Source organism: Agelaius tricolor, unplaced genomic scaffold, assembly GCF_023055355.1.
Source record: "Agelaius tricolor isolate 1412-34295 unplaced genomic scaffold, bAgeTri1.0.p SCAF_7, whole genome shotgun sequence".
Taxonomy (NCBI): Eukaryota; Metazoa; Chordata; class Aves; order Passeriformes; family Icteridae; genus Agelaius; species Agelaius tricolor.
The window spans coordinates 26,093,133-26,103,712 of NW_027269267.1; positions in this window are offsets into that span (position 1 = coordinate 26,093,133).

Sequence of the window (10,580 nt, forward strand, 5' to 3'; positions counted from 1 at the left end):
CATCCAAGGAACTTATGCAGGAGATCAAATCTTTAGCCCTGTCTCTTGTGTGCTGCCAGGTGGACAGGTAATGCAGTACAAACACATTGGTACAAAAGAGTCTCACCAGGCAGGCACCAGAGGGACGGAGCCCCTGCTGGCCAGAGGGAAAGAGAGCCCAGGTCTGCTGTGGGATGCTCTCATGGATCAGTGTGTGCCAGGGCCTGGGGCTCCCTCCTTACTCTGTTGATATGCTCTCACACCAAGCTGAAGTGGCTCAGTTGGATCCAGCACCTCTTGATAATCAGTGAACATAAATGTGGCACTGAATGGAGGCACAGCATTCTCCTCCAGTGCTGGCAGGACTGTTCCCTGCTCCAGCCCCTCTGCTCAGCATGACAGCACATCAGCAGGCCACGCTGAGAGGAGAAACAACATGAGGCACAAAGGAGCAATGCTAACAGAAGCAGGGGGATATGGCAAAGGAGAGCTGAAAGCCCACGAGCAAAGAGCAGAGAGAAGGAAGGAAAAATTAGGTTGATGAGCATCTGAATGAAGACTTTATGGGGGGGAAAAAGGCAATGTATTTCTGTGCTTGCACTTTTCCCTTTACACAGGCAAAAGCAAGAGGCAGAAATGATGGGTTTTGTACTATTCTTGATGAAATTCAGAAAGGAAATAGAAAAGAGATTCAAAGGCAGGGCTCTGAGAGCTCCCACTCCCAGGCTGCTAGGCCAGTAATTTTCAAGCTGTGGTCCATTGTGACTTGCACCGCCAGGCTGTGTTTACCCTGTGACTTAGTGCCAGCAGTACTGCTGGATAAGGCCTTTCAGCAGATCAGCATCAAATCCTATTTTCAAAGACTTAAAACAAAAACAACAACAACAACAAAACAAAAGCCTCATTAAAAAAATTGCTGTGTACAAAACCTTGTTGTGATATTCTATATTCTGGACAATTCCTCCATCAACTTTTAAATGAGCATATTTGGGCATTATAAGATGTCTATTTTGTGTGGATTTTGTGAGCATTGTGAAATATATATGGTTTCAAAGCTTATCACTTGTGTTCTGGCTGAGAATGTTCCTGTAGTTCTCCTTTATGTTCCTGCACACATCTGCACATTATGTGCAAGAACATAAAGGAGAACTACACAATCTAAACAATGACAGTCAACTTGAATGAGAAGTAAATTTGAAATTACTGTGGCTTTTCAGTACTCATACTCCACCCTGCTCATGTGTTTTGAGAGAAGCACTGCTGGGGCACTGAAGGATGCAGCCATGAATCTCAGTATCAGCCACACAAGGCCTGATGTTGGCTCAGATAACTTCTGCTTCTGTGCCACTGTGATATTGATACCTGCTAAGTCTCCATGAACTCCTTTGGCTAATGTGAATAGAAAGGCACACATAAACATCTAGAGAAAATGGTCCTGGTCACCCTGAACATGGAAAGGGTAGTGAAAACTCTGGAACAACCCAGGCAAAAAATTTTTCTCAAATGACTAAACCAGAAGGTAGAACAGTTGGCTCACACTGTAGTTTTGCAGCTAAAATGGCAAATGTCCTTTCCTTTATCTGATGTTCTGTTCCATGACCTGTTTAACAGTTTCCTCTCTTTGACTCTCTCAAGCTCAATGCTTTTATTTTATCCTTCCTAATTAACCTTATGTCTTCTTCTGTTTCTCTTGCCCCTCTCACCCCAGTGATTTTGTCCCCTTGCTGGCTGGGATGTCAGCCTTGGTTTGATCTCCTACCACAGTAGCTGCTTTTTCCTCTAGGCAGTCTCCAAGTGAGCTGATTTGTAAGGTTTTTATTTATTTCTCTCTTAAATCACCTCCCAAGCCCCTCTCTGCCACAGCAGTTACTAGAAATGAACCAGTGATAAATGGTAGGGATAAAGGGCACTTGATGAAATGAAACTAGATGAACTAAAGTGTGTCAGATGGTACATTGCTGGTTTATTTCTCCCATATCTACCATTTACAGCCCACTTCTCAGAGCAGAAATTAAAGATTAAACATAGTACTTCATCCAGTCCCAGAGTACACTGGCAAGTGCAATACAGCAAATACACCAATAAAGGTCACTTCAATTACCCACACAGAGGCTACTGATGGCATATATATAGTCATGCTATGCAATGCTGGAAGTTTTTTTATGACCAAGCATAGTCCTGGACTAAATTACTCACCTCTTCTGAAAGACCAGCAGCACAATGTTCTAGAGCACCCACTTGCAACAGAGAGAGGAACACCAGTGAACAGCAGGCGTGATTTCTTTGCACCTAGATGTGTGCCTTGAGAACTCCAGACCCCACAAGTCACATCAGAAAGCTAAAGAAGCCCAAATTCAAGCCAACCAGCTACTTACTTCTGTAATTAAAAATTGTGACACAATCACAGCAGCAACAATTGATTTCCTATATCCATGATCAGTAGCTACATTCAGTTAACTCAGATGTGTGCTGGGGTAGTAGAGCACGTGCTGGGGTAGTAGAGCATGTGCTGGGGTATTAAATATTCTGCAAGAGTATTATAACTGAAAGGACACCAGTAAAAGTCACAGTGTGAATATTTTTGCCCTGTTACTGCATCTTCTGACTTTCCTGCTCCGGATGCCTTTGTCTTTTCTACAGTCTCTCCTAAATGAAGAAGCCAAGCACATGTGTGAGAGGGTGCATTCCCAAGAACGTTTAGGAAAATCCCAATATAATACCAGGAATACAACTTCAGCAGGCACATGAGCTCTGTTCTCCCCTGGCTGCAGCAGTCACACTTCTGAGCCTGCATTTCTTGCCTGGAACAGCAGTCACTTTGCTATCTGTCCAGCCAGCATCCTTTTGTTGATCAGTGAAGTTTTGGCACTGCAGATGTGATAAGAATAAAAACATTTAAGCAATCAGTTAATCTAACAAATATGTTAAATATAGTGAGACAATGCCCACTGCTTTCATTGGCACCAGACATAAATCTCAGAGAAAATTGCACAGATGCAATCAGAGTTGAACACGAGAAGTGTTTGGCACATTTGAGCTCTGCTACCCTGAAGATAAGACTTGAAAAAAGGACAGACTGCCTATCAATACCTTCACAGAGCACACCCTTTTGAGCTCTATAAATACATTACATTCTCACCACAATACTTTTTTTCCCCCTAGGACTGTCTTTAAACATACATGCCCTCATTTCTACCCTGAGATTTTTTTTAGCATCCTTCTGATAACTTTCTCCAGCTTTGAATTATTAGTGAACTACTTAATTGTAGCTAACATTTTCTAACATTACTCAAAATCCCTGCCAATACAGAAAGCTATTTATAAAAAAAAGTACTTTGAATAAAATATTGAATAAAATATTTTGAATAAAATATTTGTAATAAGGCAGTTTTCAGCTGTTTGCAGGTGCCCCTCACAGTCAAGTCTTACTAATGAAAGGTGGGAAACAACTTCCTGGAGGAGACTGCTCTGAGATTTTCAATTAAAACAAAGATGTTTCACACTGTAATGGCTGAGTGGTGTCTCCAAATTGAACACAATGACTCTTTAGGGAATAGTTGAATTTTCCAGGTAATTAGTTTTATCAGAAACTCTCCTAAATTATATAGACATTTGTAAAAAATAACTTTTTTGAGACTAGACCTTGTTTTCCACCTCCCATTTTTAAGTTCCTCTCATGACAAAGTTGATTTTTTCAACTTTCAAATATGTTTTCCGCTCACTCAAGGTAAGAGAATTTCTTAAAGTTAATTCAAATTAAATTTTTAATGCATTTTAGGTAAATCTTATTCAGCTTGCCTGTGTGCTTTTCTCTTCAGAATTAAAGTTGCCCTGACCTAAAAAATTTTAAACCATCACAGCAGGAAATAAATTAAACCAAGAACGAAACCCTTTTGAATTTTGAATGAGAATGTATAGGTAAGTTTTTAATATGATTTAACTTAATATCATACCTCTATTAATTCACAAGATATCTTCTGAGTGATCACAACAAGATTATTCTTAGATTGTTAAAAAATTATCAACTATTAGTACCAGTTCAGAGTTAAAAAGACAGTTCAGTAGCCTTAAGACAAGGTGAGAAGCTTCAACTTCTCTTACAGCTCCAGAAACTGCCCAATTGGTATTTCCATACAGTACATGCCTCCATGCCTCTCTGGTTAGAAGCCAAAAGTCTTTCAATATTTGAATTGTTGCAGCCACAGGAGGCAAAGGAGCCAGCAATGAAAACCACCAAGTCTGCTTGAGCATCAAGAGATGTTTGGACAGTGCTCTCAGGCATATGGTGTGGTCCTTGGGGTTATCCTGTGCAGGGCCAGAAGCTGGACTCAAGGATCCTTGTAGATCCCTTCCAAATCAGGGCACTCAATGATTCACTGACAATTGTCTGACACAAAAATATTACAGTTTTTTGCCTTGAAGTTCTAGTGACACCTCAATATGAGTTCATGAAGTCATAAAGTGTGAATTGATCTGTCAAGACTGGCAATGCCTTTGCTGGTTTTAACCTGCTTAAGAATAATTAGAGAGTAAGAAAATACTCCAGCTCATTTTTCTCTTGTTGAACCCAGGAATGTCTCCCAGCTCCCACATTTAGCACCCACATTTAGTGCACCCCAGCTGTGTCCAAATCCAGGACAGGGGAGGATCTGGCTTACAGCATCCCCTTTAGCTCACTTCCTCACTCTAGTTCTCTTGTCTTCATGGACAAAACCAAGGACCACAGACTGGAAAGAGCTGGGCCATATCTCAGCATAATCCAGCCAGTTTGGGTGCCAGAGAAGAGGATATGTTGCAGAATTATTGAGGCAAAGTCACAGACACCACCACAGTTAGGCTGAAGCAGGATTTCTCTAAATCTCATTGATGCCCAAGTCAGGTTCCATAGAAGACCAAGGCCCCAGGCATGAGAGCAGTTTTATAAAAACCCTTCACAGGAGGTAGATGAAGACAACCATTCTTTCCATAATGATATGGCTGGCAGAGATGAGAAATATGCAGGGATGAGAAAGAGATTTTGCTAAAACCAGCCAGGACAATAGAAAGGTTGCACACCGTGACCTCACAGGAACCAAAATACTGATATCCCCCAGCTGGTCAGATGATGAGGGAAAGATTGCTTTGGCACTGCTGACTAAGCCTGAGGTAGAGAGTTTTTGATCTCAGAGTTTGGAAGAATTTGACACAACTCAGAAACATAGATGAGAGTGAACATGAACTCTTTTCTCATGTGCCACACTCCGAACTATGACCTTGCCTCTAAGACAAAGGTTTACACAGACCTACAGATATATGGCAATAGCTCTGATGTGGCTTTGGAGGCCTAGGACTGTCCCAGAGGCCATGGACTGGCTTGCAGGAAGGGTTGTTTTTCTATTGAACTGATGTATCCTGAGAACAAAAACCCCATGTTGATGTAGACATGTCTGCCTAATATGGACGACTTCACGGGTGGGTTTACACTCATGTAAGATGACTGTTGACATCACAACCCTCCCCTCCAAGTACCCTGTGTGAGAACATAGTCAGGGAACAACTATTTGGCCACTTTGAAGGCATATTCTCTACACCATCATGGAAAATGCACCATCTAAGCATCCCAAACAATTGAGAGCTGGGAAAGCTCAGAGTTGACTTCAACTCACTGGCTTAAGTTTGGTGTGAGACCTTCAGATATGCCACTGCACTGCCCTGCTCCACAGTGTAGCCCTGGCTCAGCACAAAATAATTTGTTCAGTTTTCTGAACTTTTTCCTTTTGTTTCCACTGCCTTTTTCCATTGGTTAAATGAAATATTGAAACTAGGCAGGAAATCCCCCAAAGTTTAGCACCCAGGGTAAAAACTGTATTCCAGGGATTTCAAAGCACTTATACTAGCCTGTAGGTAAGTGGGCTCAAAGTTAGCAGGAGTGACAGATACAGAACACAAGGTAGGTTCAAAGTTGTCCACAAATAAACACATCTACATTGGCAATTTTATAGCCAATGAAGGCTATAAAAGACTGCAGGGTATAAAACTATTTGGTGGAAGGTTGTATACTCCTAGAGTACCATTGACATCTAAATATTGTCCTTCAATTTAGCATACCTGAAGCCTGCAAGGCCAGAAGTGCAGAAGTCTTGAAGATAGACATTAAAGAATTTCAGCCTTCCCCACAAAATTATTTTTCTCTCAGGTTTTGCCAGGTTTAGAAAGCTATAGAAAGGGATCAAAACTTGGGGCAAACAAAGTTCTAAATAAAAAGAAGAAAGTCTGAAACTTCTGGGGAGTTACTGGAAAAGAAATTACAGCTTGCTAACATCTTCCCATCGAATTTCAAAAATTCTGGATAAAATGTCATGCAGTCCCCTGCCCTGGGATACAACCTCTTTGAAACCTGTGGGCAATATTACAAATATGAGATTGGGTATGCATGTGCCATTGCACACAAGTTTTGTGAGCAGACACGAACATGGAAGTTCACACAATAATTAAATAAACAGAAAGCAGAGTAGCTGGGAAGATTCCAAACACCACGTCCTATTTACTTAATCACTCTGCAAACACATTTCAGATTATTCTGTTTTTATTAGTTTTATCTTAAAATGCAAATCGCATACTGTAGTTTTAATGACACAATAAAATAGAAAATAATTTTTGGCATAAAGATCTACTGAATAGATTTCTCCCCCACCAAACTGGCTTGTCCAACACATCCTCTGCTCAGTTTTAGTTCCTTCTCTCCATAGCAGCTCTTTTGGTAGGACGCCAAAGCCTGTCAATTAACAGTAAGCCTATCCCTTATGAACAGAAGCAGGGACTGTGATCATGTTCAACTAAGATCAAGGATTAGTAAATCAGCATGGCACCAGATTGCAGGCACTATTTAAACCCCAAAAGCCTACAAGCTACAGCAGCAATATTATATTCCATCTGGATGTGGAGAACAAAATCTCATAGTTACAGAGGAACTCACTTTTTACCTTTCCCGTGCAGGCAATTACAAGTCAACTTAAAATGAGCCCTGATTTAATCATGTTGGTTCTCTCAAATGCCAGTTAGGAAATAACCCCATGCTGCCACTGCTGGTATCTTATCAAGGACTTTCCATCAAATTACACATATTTCATTACACCTACTATAAATTACAGAAGGCTGAATTTTTTACAAGCAAACCAAATATTGCACCAAAGCTGGCACAAAGGTTTCTTTTTAGAGCTTGAAGAAGTGTAATGCTATCTCACCCCTTGCCTGGCACATGGGGTTGTTTCTGCTGCTTGCTGCAGAATCAGGCACACTGCACATGCTGAAATGTTTCATTTATTTGATAAACAGAGTTTGAGTTCAGGGCTTTGGCAGAAAATGGCCACCCACTACAGTGAACATCCCATGTTTCCTCTAATCATTCTTTCCCTCTGGGATTTTTAATTTTTTTTCCCTCCTTAAGAAAAGCATAGGTTTCTTTTATCCCAGATCAAGTGACAAGAGAAAGAACTGAGATGTTTGCTGCCAGGTAAAACACAAAGTCATGGAGGTCCAGGGGGATCTCATTCCACAAACCTACTGCCAAGCTGAAAACAAATGATATTATCAGAAAATGATCACAGAAAGCAAGCCTTGCTCAAAGAAAAACAGTCTTTATTAACCTCTCTCTGAAATTACCTGAAAGCAAAGTCAAAGAACAATGAGGGAGGGTGACCTGCCTCACTAGTGCTGCTCCCAGCAGCCATCCTCAGCTGGAGCAATGCCCCGTGCAGTGCCAGACTGCTGGTGTTGAAACAGCAATAGCTCTGAGCCAGAGAAGACACCTGGGCCTTTAGGCAGAGGTTTTGCTTTAACACTGCCTCTCTTGCTGAGCAATAATTTCCTATATCTGAAAATTAAAACAGAGGAAAGCTGATGCTATTATTTTCAGCCTTAGTGCCTTTGACTTCTTTTTTCTATGACAAGTGTCATGTAAGGAGGGAGTGAAGCCACCAGCTGAGAGGTCCTAATCTAATGCCTAAGAGATGTCTTGTGAATTGAACTACATCTGTTTTATAGCTGGCACATGGGCTATTTCTACACACTGGGACCACAGAGTATGTCAGTTCTTGGTCTTGGTGGCTTCTGCAGCCACTTTGCCATACCACACCCTCTCCTCCCTCCCTCTTGTCCAGCTTCCTGGTGAAAGGCAGACATGCACCCAGCAGTGCCCCATGGCACTGCCCAGACAGATGTCATTTGGCATCAGCAGAGTACCACAACACAAGGGATGTGTGTCCAGGCACACTGTGTATATTTGCACTTTTGTTTGGGATTCATCTGTCCTAACCTAATAGATTTGATAGTTAAATGTCTGTCCCTAAGCTGGCCACAACTGGTTGCTTGCTCAGAAAAGAGAAAGAAGCACTTTGAAGGTGTGATTCATGCCATCTTAAAGCAGATGCCAAAAATATGGTCAAACTCTCTTCCAATTAATATAAAGGCAGACAGGGACATGAATGCACACAGAAATTTATTCTGTGGATATCTAAAGCTAGCAGATACAAGTTTTAGTCCTGGTGACTCTGCAGCATGGCCCCCTTCACTGAACACCTGGAGTTTACTGGGATGAAAGTGATTTAAAGACATTGTCCTGTTAAGGACAACAATTAATCTGAGACTCCAAATAACATAGACTTAATGTCAATTATTTACTTCCACATTGCACACAGACCCTGAAACAAAGGATGGAGCCTGCAGATTTCTGTAATTCACTGCAGGACATATTAACCAGACTCATCTGGTTTTGACCTCTTTAACAAGTATCCCACCAAAACCAATTAGCAAATCAGGTTTCCTCCTCCCTCAGCGTGCTCAGTTCAGAAATCCCTCTTGCTCAGGTCTTCCCTTTGGGCAACATGGCTATCAGCATGGATATTAAGCATCAATCATCTTTTTTGCACATCTGCTGTGCTGTGTAAAGGAATTTCTTGTCTTTAAATGCTTATGAGAGTGAAGGGATGAAAATCTCTCAATCTCTTTATTAAAAACATTTTAAATTATGTTGCCAGTTGTCCTTCATGGAAGAGCCATTGAAATCCCTATGCATAGCAGTGTTTCTTCTAGTGACAAGTCTAAAAAGAGACTTTCCTCTATTTCAAATTTTTCAGGCCAAGCTCCTTATTTATAAATATAATTTTCAGTGTAAATTTAAGTCCAAGTAGCCTAGGAAAAGCTAGCATATTCTTGAGCACTTTGCTGAAATGTCAAACAAGTCTTGGTGCAAATACTGAGTTTTGTTTAAGAGAATTGTCTTCCATGTCTGTCATGACAGAGGGACTGTTTTAGGAGAAGAGCTTTCTTAAAAGTCAGGACCTTTAATTTAATCAACACCTGAAGATCACTAAAGAGAAAAGAATTGCTATGCAAATGAATTATTTCTAGTGATACTATCAGGTTTGTCCCTTTAAATTGTACTTGCAAGAAAAAAATAGTTTGTCTCACTTGATGTTTAAGCTACATAATTACTCAGATGGACATTTATTGGCTTGCCTGGTGTCTGATGGTCTCTGAACAGCTAAGTAAGAGAAAGGAAATGAACAGGCTGCAGAAGTTCTGATTGTGAAACAATTGCTCTTTGGAAGTGTTACCATGCCAAGTGAAAATACAAGAACTGAATGTAATTTGGCATTACTAGAACTTGTTAGTGCTTTTTCTTCTCTTAGCAGTATCCTCATGTGACAGGATTTGGTTATGAGGAAACTCCTAGAGCAATGCTCTATCTGGTCCACAAGGACTTTCAAAGCCTGTTTAAAAAGAGGGAGGAGAGATGGCAAAGGGAATGGAGATCTACAGGAAAAATACAACGAAGCCTGGTGTAGATTTCCCAGCTCCCTTTAAAGCCAAGATGTAAAATCCAAAAGCTCCTCTGTGTCCTTAATTCTCAAACTAGGAAGTAAATGTACACAACCATTTTTTCTACCCCAACTGTGCAGAAAAACATTTCTATTGCTGAATTCTATTTATGTGTCTCAGTAGAAGATATAAAATAAGTTTTAAAAAGTATCCATTGCCAAGTACAATGGTATTTTCAGCAGAAATTTATTATTATATTTGTTAACTAGAGGCTGAAATAATAAATAATCACTAATGCTATCAGCTGATGGGTAGCATTTTTGTCAAACAGCAAAAGCTACTAACAAGCAGTACTACAGTTTCATAACAGGGGCTTTTATTCAAACAAAAAATCCCCACAGGTTTTAGGATTTTTTTTCCTGCCGATCTTCTGCTGAGCTTATCAAGCTGAGCAGTCATGGAATCAATCTCACTGAGGAGCTGCAATTTCTCCCCAATTCATGAAGCTTAAAATCACGGCTTTGGCAGCAGCCCTCCCACCCACCCACAGCTTTCATGGATCCAGATATAATGTAATTTTATTTTTATCCTGTATGGTCTTACATGGAAACTCAGAAATATATTTGCACCATCACAGAGTGTCTGTGAAAGCAGCAGGAAAGCAAATTCTGCATTTGCAAGTTCTAGGAGATCTTTCACATTCTCCAGTCACCAGTGCCTTTTGGGGCACAGGAAGAAGAAAGAAAGCAGCTTTTTCTTTGCAGGTAGATGACAAAGTGATTGGATCTACCTTCTACTCTGAT